At 32.7% G+C, this 13,538-nt stretch overlaps 1 long non-coding RNA gene across 4 annotated transcripts; it reads right to left on the reverse strand.

Moving 5' to 3' along the window:
* Nucleotides 1–840: 840 nt before the first annotated feature.
* LOC107909735 (uncharacterized) lies at nucleotides 841–9,549 on the reverse strand. 4 transcript variants are annotated; one of them, XR_001687346.2, is made up of 7 exons: nucleotides 9,207–9,549; nucleotides 9,002–9,100; nucleotides 7,235–7,322; nucleotides 5,916–6,044; nucleotides 5,421–5,603; nucleotides 3,463–3,520; nucleotides 841–1,055 (listed from the first exon to the last, which is right to left on the reverse strand). It is a non-coding gene; the product is annotated as an uncharacterized lncRNA (long non-coding RNA). The 4 variants fall into 4 exon arrangements; XR_005917122.1 differs by having other exon boundaries at nucleotides 8,988–9,100; XR_001687348.2 differs by having other exon boundaries at nucleotides 9,002–9,114; nucleotides 9,207–9,543.
* Between the last annotated feature and the right edge of the window lie 3,989 nt (nucleotides 9,550–13,538).

The following is a 13,538-nucleotide window of genomic DNA, read 5'->3' on the forward strand; positions in this document are numbered from 1 at the left end:
AAATGACATTGAGACCTTTATCACACAATTTGTAACACCCCTAACTCGTATTAGTCTCTGGAATAGGGTTACAGAGCATTACCATACAAACGGAACATTAAATCATTCAATTTATACATCAATGCAAACATAATCTAAATACGTTAAATTACACGTATAACATCCCTTAATCAAGCCCTCGAAGCCCTAAAAATACTTTAGAAACAATCTGAGACTAAATTGGAAACATTTGGAAAGTTTAAGAAAAAGTCAAAAAATTTGGACTGCAGGGGTCACATGGCTGTGTGGTTAGGCCGTGTGACTCATACGGCGGAGACACATGCCCGTGTCTTAGGCCGTGTAATAATCGAAATAATGACACACGGCCTTGTCCTAGCTCGTGTCCTTACCCGTGTAACTCTCTGAGTTGGGTCACATGGCTAAGCCACACACCCGTGTGCCAGGCCGTGTAACACTCGAAATAGCCACACAGGCCCCTATGCCAAGCCATATTCTAGGCCGTGTAACAACCTGACTTGCATGCAATGAAACCTACAGGGAACACACGATCATGTTGCCAGGCCATGTGTCACACATAGTTGAGTCACACGCCCATGTCTCAGGCCGTGTGGACCCAAAATGAACCTTAAACAACAAGTTTACCATTTCAAACTTACTTTGTAATGCCCCAAATTCCAGCTTAGAAGTTTAGATCGAATCTCGGAAGTTACATTGATAACTGAAATGATCTGAAAACAATTTTACAAAACGAGTTGTTAAAATTTCATACTAACACAGCTTGCTAAAAACGAACGAAACCGTTAAGGATTCAAAACAGAAATTTTAAGTTGCGTCAAAACATTCAGAATAAAGGTATTCAATTTCAATAATCCAAGTCCAAGTAGCAAATTACGAAAGCCCAAAATAGAATTTGTACCACAGTTTCTCAAAAAAAAATTACAATCTAACTAGTTTACAAATTTATGTGTTTAAAAAATCAGTTTATTAGTCTGACTTAAAACGCATTACTCCGAGACCTCTGATATGCCGAATCCAGCTTCAAATTACGAGAGTACCTGAAAAGAGAAAAAAACTAAGGGGTGAGCTACACGAGCTCAGTGTGAGTCTGAAACAGATGAAAATAAAATATAGTAGTGCAACGGATGGTTCAGAAAACGAATCATATATTTTACAAATCACATACGGATAACTCAAACGACAATCTGATAAACTGAGAGTTAACATTAACAAACCTAACTCATATACGTTGTCATTACAAGCACACATGTACTCCAAACAGATATGGGTTAATCAGAGCATTTCATTAAAATGCTAATTAATCAAACAAACAGACATAGACTCAAAATTATGACTTATGCAAAAATTAGAAAACCCGCCTAACCAACCAAACACCACTTCGACCACCCAACACACCACATATGAGCTATAATAAGCCCAACCAACCGAACACACCACATAAGACCTTGAAAGGCCCATCCAACCTTACACACCACATATGTGGAACTAAGCCACTGAAGTAACAATATGCAACTGAGCTAGCATATGTACAGTACATTACAATAATCCGTTGTACAAACATGTTGCAGTTAAAACTACCAAATCAGATCAAACTTCCTTCCCTTCGCAACCAAACCCAAAATTTTATGCAAATGTATATATGCGAATAGACCAATAACAAACTTACAGAAATAATGTACACTATTTACAAACAATCGTACATCAGTCAAATATGATTAGAGGTACACATATTCAATTGACAGATTCAAAATCAGTTATAACAGAACTTAATTACTGGGTAACATCATTTTACATTTAATCAAAGCATTAAATTAGTGCAATGACTACAAATAACTCATAAGTTCGAGCCAAAATAGAGTCCTAACCACCCTTACTAAGGCCTAACCGAGAGTCGGGACACATAGGAACACAAACAAGTCAAAATCTGACACAGAATGAAGTTTTGCAAAATAGGGCCACACGGTCGTGTGCCCTGACCGTGTGGAAGTGCCTAGGCCGTGTGGGGGTCTACATGCCCATGTGAAGGCTACACATACCCGTGTGGAGGGGACACACACCCGTGTGAGCAGCCCGTATAACTCACTGTCCAAAAGTTCTAAAATTAAATGCAGAGTAGACACGACAGTGTGGAAATCTCACACGCCTTTGTGGCTAGGGAACACAGCCGTATGGCCAAGGCACATGCCCATGTGAAAATTGACAAAATCCCCAAATCGCAGCCACACGACCATGTGGCACAAAAAATCGTTCAAAAACCCTAATTCCCAATTTCACAAGGTCGTGTGAACCACCCGTGTACGACACACGCCCGTGTGGCGACCAGTGTGGTCACGAAACCACACCAAAACAAGCTGCAAAACGTGTCTTCGATGTCGAAATAATACCCAACCCTCAAAAACTTAGAAATACACCAACAACACTAAGAAGTTCAAGCAATTCCACAACAATCAACACTTCGATTAGTCAATTTCAAAAACACACGAAATATGTCAAATTTCACGAAAACAAATCAAAAATTTGATAACAAAAAGGGAGAGTTTTCGAACACACACCTTAGGTGTGATAGCAAACACTAGAATTGTTTGATTCGCTCCACCAAATCGATTCAAAAGCCTCAATTAACATACAACTTAATGAAAACTTCAATTCAATAAAAAAAATAGAAAATGAAAGAGATATTATCAAAATCCCAAAAGCAAAACCTACATATTTCTCTTCTGATTTACCGAACACCTGAGAACAAAACTCCCTTGACAACCAACAACAACGGTAAAATGGATTTTTCTAGTCTCCAAAATAAAAATAAATTAAAATAGCTAAAACAAATAAATATTTTAGCAACTAAAAAAACAAATCTAAAATAAAATTACTCCCTTAAACACACACGAAGATTCGAACCTAGAACCCAGAGGCAAACTAACACACATCTAACCACTGAACCAGCAAGCTCATTCTAACACTATAACGTGAAGATAAACACAATAGACCAACCTACTCACTGGCCCTAACAATAAAGCTTAGAATAAAATTTAGGGTGTTAATACTTAGACCCTAAGTAAACCATTTACCAACCAAAATACCTATTCAAAGTGACATTAAACAAGCCAAAATACATACCAAATCAACACCCTAAGTGTCTAACCAATGTATCCTCATTGATACCACAAATATATACAATTGTACATCAAAATAAAACCTCAAATACAACTTATCAATTCATCAAATCAACACCTAACCAGTGTACCTATCATAGGTACCTCAAATACACATATTATTAACACATACCATTTCTATTTGCATTGAAACATCTACCTCATTCACATATATCTTATATAACAATATGTACATAAGTCATACTTAACATTATACACATCCAAAACATTTATAATGATATACACACCTATTACATGCCATATAAACCAAAAAGAGCGTTCTAAAAACTACCGAAATTTATGGATAGTGTGACTTGAGTGCCGGTCCAATCGTCCAACCTTCTGAGTATCTACAAAATCAAAGATTAACACAAGTAAGCTCAATAAAGCTTAGTAAGTTCGACGTATTAAAACAAAATATCTTACCGAAATAAATATAACAATTCAAGTAGTAATAATACAACCATGAGTGTTCTCCTTCATCACAATCTCAACCGATAAATCATAAATGTTCAATTCAATACTCAAATATATGACAAATCCATCGAAATTATTCAACAGGTTACCTTACCTAGATTTTCAATCTGATGAATGACATACGGATAAGAGTACATTAACAATCCACCTAAAATACACCAGATGCTCATACGAGCCAATCCCACCGTACACACCATTGCTCATAAGAGTTAATCCCTCCGAAACACACCAATGTTCATAAGAGCTAATCCCTCCAGAACACACCAAACAGAGAGTATAACACGAGAGTTCGCAACAAATGTTAAACCTCGATTTACTTAAGAAACATATATACATCACTCCATAACCATCTCCACTCCAATCCCCCATAAGAAACCATATCACAACAGTACTCTATCCCGCGTTCAATCCAATCCGAACATCAAATTCAATAACATTTCTCAAATAATCATTCATTATTAACAATTGAATATATCTATTGTACCATCTTAGACTATTCAAAAATTCATATAGATGTTCAATTTTAAATTGTACGAACTTACCTGGACTAATTGTAATAGTTGCAAAAGTTCATAAATTATTCCGTAATTTTTCCTTTTTAGCAAGTATCTACGGGATCTTGATCTAAGATATAAAATTTCTTAATTATCAGCATACATTTTACATTCCAATCCATTTTACAATTAATATCCTTTTATTTTTCAAATTTACACAATTACCCTAAACTTTTATAATTTTTGCAATTTAGTCCCTTAACCCGAAATTCATCAATTAACCATTTTTCTCAAGCCAGTATTCCATCCAAATATACTAGGCCCTTAAACAATCCTTAATGAACACACTACAACAAAATAGACTTTTAGCGGCGCTTTTTTAGGCTTTTAGCGGCGTTTTTAAGCGCCCCAAAAAGTGCCGCTATAAACATCGCCGCTAATTTTAGCGGCGTTTATTTGAAAAAACGCTGCTAAAGATCATAACCTTTAGCGGCGCTTTTATCACAAACGCCGCTAAAGATCATAACTTTTAGCGACGCTTCTACAACAAACGCCACAATAAAGATGACTTTTAGCGGCGCTTTTTGACAAACGCCGCTAAAAACATAACTTTTAAAAAAATATTTTAACTAAATAATATTTATTTGTATGATAAATATTATATTATGTTTTGCTTTTCAAATTTAAACTTTAAACTATATACTTTTAAGGATAAAAATATTAATTAAATTAAAATTTCTATTAAAATTTTAACTTTAAAGCTAAATATATATTTCCATGTAACAGGGATATAAATTCGTACCCATTTCAAATATATCCTATAAAAACTTGTCACGACAGTGATATATATTGCATGCTTGATAATATATCAACCATCTCAACCGCATATATTTCAAGACAATTCATAGTTCTTAAACACCCATTCTCACAGAAAAATTTGCTAAGTATGACAAGCTTCAGATTGTTGAGAAAAATCAATGCAAAGATTTATAACCTCAATCTATCAAACAATTCCATTCATCTAAAGACATCCTTAAAACATTTATGAGCACTATGTCATACTCATTTATCAGCTCTTAAAAAATTAACAGCATGTATGACCTTGCAAGTCAATTAATCACCATATTCCGTCCAGCAAGTACTTTATTGGCTTTCTATAAAATTTAAGATTCTTAGACTATCCCCAGAAATTATTTTTCAATCCAAAAAGAATCCAACAGAAAATTATTAATAGCAATTGACTTGCATATTTAAAATGACAAGCAAGTTAGTTACTAACATCAAGGGGAGGATTTAGATATTCTATTCCATTGCTTATCTGACCATATGGCTCCATTAAATCAACCACGTTTTGCAGATCATCTTTGGTCAAATTTAGTCCAAGGTGATTCACCAGCATTTGGCTAATTTGCTTGACAATTTTGGTTTTCCGCAGCCATTTTGGGATCATGCTGCTGAAAGTCTGCAAGCAGTACAAATTACAGTTAGATAATTTGGTTAAAATTGATTAGTGCCTAAAACATGAATTTACCACCAATTAAGATGGATTAGTTAAATATGAAACTCAGAGAAACAGAGGTAAACATGTAAACTGAATGAAAACACTTAAATAACTTATCCTTCAAATTTCAGGAAGAATAAAACAAGACATTAATGAGATTGGTAAGGTACTAACACCCACAACATAAGATCCAAGGGCAATAGAAATATTATAGACGATGAAGTATTAAACCATTCCAGATACCATAAAATAGAAATAGGAGTCATTTCTTACCGCAAACCAGCTACAGTAGCTCATAAGTTCATCCGTATCAAGAAACTTGCTTCTAAATGCACTGCCTTCCAGGGCCACAGGAACAAGTTTAAGTTCTATAGGCCGCAGAAGAGCAGTCTTCTCAGCAACCTAAAGAAATAGAAGGAGCATGATTTAAGAGTATATTGGCAGACACAACTTAAGTTTAAAATAAACACCATTAACAACAACATAAATTCCGCAAGCAAATACATGCAGACAGGAACACTAAAACCAAATATATGCAGGCAGTAAAAGCTAAAATGCACAGCGGCAGTCAATAAATGTTTGCATCATATGCCCCTAGACCTCCAGTTTCTTATCCAGCTATGCAATCACTAGAGTTGATAAGTATCACCATTATTTCATACTTGGCAATAATTCAGTTATTATTTGTGGATCCTTTTCAGAAATTCTCAAATTAGACTTGTGTGGTGTTGAGTCGAGTTTGAGCTATTGAGCAGATCAAATCCGAGTACCTTAATGCTTGATTAGAGTATCACACGAGTTTGATTGAGGTCTTTTTACCTTTTAACTATACTGAAAAATCTCATTTCAAACTGGAGCTTAAGCTCAGGAATAAATAATAAAATTTGAAGTTGAGCATGAAAATTGAAGGCATTAAGTAAAAGAGCCTAATTGAACAAACTCAAGTAGTTCAAATTTCTATCTCGAATTGAGATCTAATTTTAGAAGTGAAACTTGATTAAACTCAAATCAAGTTTCAAAGCTTTGAATTTCAAGTCAAGCTCAGATCAGCTCAATTAATCGCCTGGCCTTAGCATAACATTCCAACTAGGAGCACAAGTAGAAGTAGGAAGAAAGTTCTTAAAAGACTGCAAAATTACTTTGGAATTTACAGATCACAAGGAAAATCTGGTAAGGCTGAAAGCAAACATTGTGTAGAAATATTTGCCAGACTTTCCTTCTTCATACCACTTTATAGGTTTCGCCCCAGCTTGTATACAAGATAATTTTATAAAAATAAGTCAAAAATATATAAAAAAAGAGTTAATATGCAAAAACCGAGAATCGAACCGAATTATGATGGACAGTTCAAAAAATCTAAAAAACCCGACCGAACCAAACAGATATCACCTAGTTGCCTACTCATTGAAAAGTAATACAAATGAATCAAATGCATGATAATGGTAACATATGTAAAAAGAAACAGCCAACATATAAGCAAATCAACTAAATCTTGCATTGCAATAAAGCATGTTTTCTATTTAACAAAGGAGATTAAGTTAATATGTCACAGAAACCTACTTCAAGATGTAAGATTACTACTAGAAGCTTACATGGCAATTTGCTAACTAGAATGCGAGCTTTCTCAGCACGTTTCAGATTTTTGTGCACTCCTCTTCCTGCACTATATCGGTTCTCATCCTGTATAAAAGAAAATTAATAAAAATAAAATTGCATATAAGAAAAATGAAATTATAGCTCCAAAGTCCAAAATAGACATCAATAATTTCCACCACAAAGATAGCAAACTACGGAAGCATTTCACTGGTTAAAGCAATTTCAAAGAGGAAAACTGGTTCGGTACTATCTCAAGGATAATTTATTTAAATTATATACTCCATTGACTCGGTGAATATTTGATTTTCTAATATAGTATAAGTAGCTAGTTATTAATATTAGAAGAAATGAAAAAACAAAATTATTATTAATTTTTCTTCAAAAAATAGTAAATATGAATTTGAATTAGAAAAAAATTTTAAGAAATGTAGGGCCAGCCAAATGTTGCCAAGAGCACAAGGTATTCTAGGCACTAGAACCCTTTATATTACTCAAAAGGCAAGGTGTGGAAAAAGCACTTGCCGCAAACGAGGCAATATATATAAATTTGTGTTTTTATGTGTGACCGTGTACATATAAATTAGCTTAAGATATGATAGCAAGCACTAACAACTGGTCCCTTTTATCTAAAAATCATGCAAAATTTTTTTAATCTTTCATTGGCCAATACACATGATTTCCTAATGGTCCTTGTTATTGAATACACATGCACTTGATCATATTCATTTACACCTCGCTAGAGACGTATATGCTTTTGTTGTCTAATGTTCAGGTGCAATGATTAGTCCGGTCTAGGCCCATGCCTTGGCAATGCTGGGCTACCCGTTCTAGAACATGACAACAGTCATGTTTGCAAAAGAAAATATGAAACTAAGGCATGCATATTTAAAAACCATTGTTGTCATGAGGACAAAGGTGCAATCTAGGCACTAGATCCCACATATTGCCAAGGTTGAATACACAGAAATACTTACCAAAGTGAAGAGCAGTTCAATACAAAATTTTATTTTTCTTTCATTAGTCAATATACATGGTTTCCTTATGGTTCCATGTCCATATGTTAAATGCTCAGATATTGAGAAGTGGTGGGTTTGATATATCTCCTTTCTTACTAGTAAAGTTATAGTTAATGATTTTTAAAAAGAAAGAAACTAAAGGGATTTTATGCAAGTTTTTTGCACTCATAGCCTCACAAAAAAGTGCGCTTGATCAAATGTGTCTCATCCAAAAGTGTCAAAACTCTGCAGATGCTTTTGTTGTCTAATGCAAGGAAGTTAATTTTGTATAGGTACCGCCCGTACCAGCAGGAACATCCCATTCTAGTAGTAAATGGAACAACAAAAATACCAATAAATCCAAAACAGTAAATTGAAATACATTCGTACCAATATGTACCAAAACAAAAATGGTACTTCCACCAGTATAACACCAACTACCTTGGTCTAATGCACCTAGGCACACACCTAAGAACACTGTTAAAAAGCATCATTGATGCAGGCAAAGTAAGCATCTCAAAATAAAAATTCTTTTGAAAACTTAATGCTACAGAAAACATTTATCCTCATGATAAAATCACATACTCCAATGCATACAAAATAAAAACTTAATGCTACAGAAAACTTAATGCTACAAAATAAAAACTTAAGCTTCCAATACATACACCAATGCATCAGCGTCAGCCGCTTTTAAGAATTCAAATCACATGATAAAATCACATTTATCCTCATTTAAAAGGGAAAATGGCATCACCTCCTGGAACAAACCTGTTTTGTTGTAGTTATCTGTCTCATTTATCCTCTTCTCCACTCTCACAGTCCAAACCATAAAGAAGACAACAGCACCAGTGTTTGATGGCTCCAAACCTAAAAAGATTAAACTGATCATTGAAGAAACCAAAATTTTCAATCGCCAAACTTTTAGAAACCCAAATTTTCGTAAATTTTAGGAACAACAATAATAGAGACTAACCTGAAAATAAAGTGATTTTTTTATTACAAAGATTGACAACTCTACTTCCGACTTCGCCAATGCTAAACCCTAATCTGGAAACACCTGATACTTCAATGATTCTTTTACTCGTAAGCAGATTGGAGAGGGTAAGATCCGACTCTTAACGCCGTGGAGACCGAATCGTAGCGCGACGTTCTGGACTCCTCCAATTTCATGCCGAATGGTCTTTGGTGCCTCCATTTTCCTCTTCTTTTTTTCTTTTTGAATATAATCGATTCTTGTTAAATTTTTCTTTTGGGATTTTTTTTATAATGTCGCAGGGAGGGGGGGAGGGAGAGAAAGCAAGAGAGACCGCGTGTTTGCAAAATGAAGAGTTTTAGGGGGGAAATTAGGGGTTTCACGGGGGAAATTTGGGGATAAAATGGCGGGATTTTTTTAAGTAAAATTATTCTTTGCGGCGTTTATTATAAAAATGCCACCATTGCTTAACTTTTGATGTGTTTTTAAAAAAATATCGCAAAAAATTATTTCATTTTAAATAAAACGACGTCATTTTGCTCTGCTAAAAATCTCTTATTTTTTCTGTTAAAAATTATTAGTTAAGTGATTTTATAAAACATTTATTATTACTATTTTTTTATAAATTAGATTTTTATAAAAAAACCAAGTTATTAAGTTAGAAAACAAATATCGTATATTTTAATAAGAAAATAAATGATTAAATGGCTATAATTAATTGTTAAGCTAGAATTATCCAATATAAGCAATCAATCTCTCACATATCAAATTTCCATTAAAGATTAAAACGTTAATCATGATTTTATACTATTCTTTTTCCGATCTAATCTCCATTTTATTAGAGATATTTTTTCTTAACTAAAATATAACTATTTTGCTAGATCTAATTAAATTTAAATATAAAATAATTTTTATTATTTTTAAACAATGAAATGGGTGATTCGGGTAAAACGAGCTTGAAGTTGGAAAAGTTTTTAAAATATGTATTAATTTGTCTATGTTTAAAATTTTAATAAATGAAAAATATATATAATTAATATATATTAAATTAATAATAATACGAGTGGTCTAAAATGGATTTGAGTTAGCTGTATAAAATAAAGACAAATTTAGATAAAAATTAAGACTCGTATTTCAAGTTAAGCTAGGCTTGAACAAATATAATGCATGTTAATAGAATACATAGGTCCGACAAAACGCAACTTATGATCTCTTCAAGTTAGGTTTTAGTTAAAATTAATTTTTAATAGAGTTAATTACACCATACATCAATAAACTATAATTTTCATTTTAAATTTGTTCCCAAGTCTTTAAAATATTCTAATTACATCTTTAAACTAACGAGGTTATATCAATATGGTCCCTCCATTACTAAAATCATTAATTTAATAGTTAAATGAGACGTCAAGCCTTAAGTGGCATAGTTTAAAATGAAAATTTTTAAAAAATATTGTAAAAATCTTATTAAAAAAAGGGATATCCCTGGAGCAGAATAAGAATGAAAATTAACCCCTGTACTTATTAAAAAGTTGTGAAACTATTTAATGTCAAATTCTTTGAAAATATTTAAAAACTCAGTATTACTGTTTTATTATTCCCTCAACAAATATAATGCAGCTTTAACGGTTTTAAATACACCGAAACGATTTTGAAGAACCAAATCTTCACACGATTTTGAAGAACCAAATTAATATTATCCATTTTACAATTATATAAGAAATTAATTAATATATAAATTAGAAAACACTAGTTAATCTAAACCCTGGACCATAAACCTAAACCTTAAAATCCTAAACCCTTAACACATAACCTCTAAACCTTAAACCCCAACCTTTAAACCATAAATCATAAATCATAACCCCTAAACGCATAATCCTTAAACCTTAAACTCTAAACCATATACCCTAAACCAAAAACCTTAAACTATAGTGATAATTAATTCAATATTTTAAAATTAATACTATCTCTTTTACGATTATATAAGAAATTATTTAATATGTAAATTAAAAACACTCAGTAATGTACCCAAAAAATTTTAAAATTATTTTAAATAATAGTATTTTAATTTTTCCATTTTTAACAAATATTTTTCTATGTTTTTTATTTCAAATTATTTCTACGTGTCATTATTTTTTTCTGAAGATTTTGATTATTCAATTAAAAATAATTTCAATTTTAATTAATATAAATAAATCAATTAAATAATAAATAGATAGATAAAATATTTTTTGCGGCGCTTTTTCAAAATCGCCGCTAAAATAGAGCATTAGCGGTGCTTCTTCAAAAACACCGCTAAAGCCCTAAGCATTAACGACACTTCTTTAAAAACGCCGCTAAAGCCCTGAGCATTAGCGGCGCTTTTTCAAAAACGCTGCTAAAGACCCGAGCATTAGCGACGCTTTTTAAAAAGCGCGGCTAAAACCCTGAGCATTAGTACCGCTAAAAATAGAGCACTAGCGCGCTTCTTCAAAAACGCCGCTAAAGCCCTGAGCATTAGCGGCACTTTTCAAAAACGCCGTTAAAGCCCAAAGCATTAGTAGCTCTTTTTAAAAAACGCCACTAAAACCCTGAGCATTAGCGGCGCTTTTTCAAAAATGCCGCTAAAGCCCCATGAATTAGCAACGCTTTTTAAAAAAGCCACTAAAGCCCTGAAAACTCAGAAAACGACGTCGTTGGGCTTAGGTTTTTTGCGGCGCTTTTTGGAAAATGCCGCTAATGCTCATTTTTAACGGCGTTTTCCGGATAGTGACACTAATACTCGATCTTTAGCGGCATTTTTTAAAAGCGCCGCTAATGATTGATTTTTAGCGGCGTTTTTATCCAAACGCCACTAAAAACGCCGCTAAAAGTCTGTTTTGGTGTAGTGACATTAAATTCACTGTCAAAATTTTAAAAAAAATGCCGCTAATGATTGATTTTTAGCGGCGTTTTTATCCAAACGCCACTAAAAATGCCGCTAAAAGTCTGTTTTGGTGTAGTGCCATTAAATTCACTATCAAAACCTAAAATTTTGACATTTTCACAATTTAATCCTAAAATCAAAATCTAACAAAAATTACTTTACAAAATCATCAAACAACACAATCAAAGCTCCAAATACATGGTATTTATAAAAAAAAACATTCAAGATTCATCAATGGAAACTTCAAAAATTTCTAACAGAATAAAAAATGAAAGTACGGGCTAGTTGGACCTAGTTGTAACGATCTCAAAAAGATAAAAATTACAAGAAACGGGTGAAGAAATCACTCACATGCAAGATGTTATGTTTGGCTGATTCTCTAAGCTAATTTCTATGGTGTTTCAGCAATGTATAAAGATGAAATGAAGAAGAAAAGTTTATTTCTTCTAATTTGTTTTATCTAATTTCCATTTATTTAAAATTTTCCCATTAAGCTTATAATATTTTTATCATTTTCAACACTAATGTCGTCCAAAATTAGTGACTAAGGTTTATTTTCCACCTAAGTCCTCCCTCTCGTGATATTTAAACTATTAAATCACCTAAATGCATTAATTTACAAGTTTTGCACCTTTTACAATTTAGTCCTTTTTTCCTTAATTAACGACCACAACGATAAAATTTCCTAACCAAATTTTAATACAACTCAAATGACTCCATAAATATTCTAAAAATAATATTTACGAGTTAATACGACATAAATTTGTGGTCCCAAAACCACTATTCCGTCACCATTGAAAATCGGGCTATTACACAATTAACTAATACTTAATAGATTATGCTTAAGACCGTTAACATGCAAAACATTTTCAATAAGAATTGAAGAGTTTTTACCAATAAATCCAACTCCTTCTATTTGTCCTTTAGATTTGTCGCCAAATGTAACTACTCCTCTACTTTTTGGCTTCAATTTGATAAAGTCACTCTTGTCACTAGTCATGTGCCTTGAGCATCCATTATCAAGGTACTATGATTTTTTTACTTTAATTGGTCACCTTAAAGCAGTGCTCCTCTTCCTACAAACATGAAATTAAATATTTGTTTTTGGTACCCAAATTCTTTTTTGTCCATAAGTTTTAGTTCTTAAAGTTTTTGTCCTTTAGGAATCCATTTTCAAAGCATCTCTTTGTCTTGAGTAATACTAAGTCCTTTAGGGACCCATATACTTTTAACAATTTTTCATTTATAAAAACTTGGAGGATATCTATATTTATAGAAATTAAATTTATTTTTAACAAAGTTTTGTTTGGAATTTTCTCATTTTCCAAACCTTTTTGGAAAAATTTTGTTAGAGTGAGCTTTTTCACTTTTAAGCAACTCAAGTTGCTTTTGATGATCACCATGAACTTTTGAAAGCAAATTATGCAAGC

This window comes from Gossypium hirsutum, chromosome D08, assembly GCF_007990345.1.
Source record: "Gossypium hirsutum isolate 1008001.06 chromosome D08, Gossypium_hirsutum_v2.1, whole genome shotgun sequence".
NCBI classification, from domain to species: Eukaryota; Viridiplantae; Streptophyta; class Magnoliopsida; order Malvales; family Malvaceae; genus Gossypium; species Gossypium hirsutum.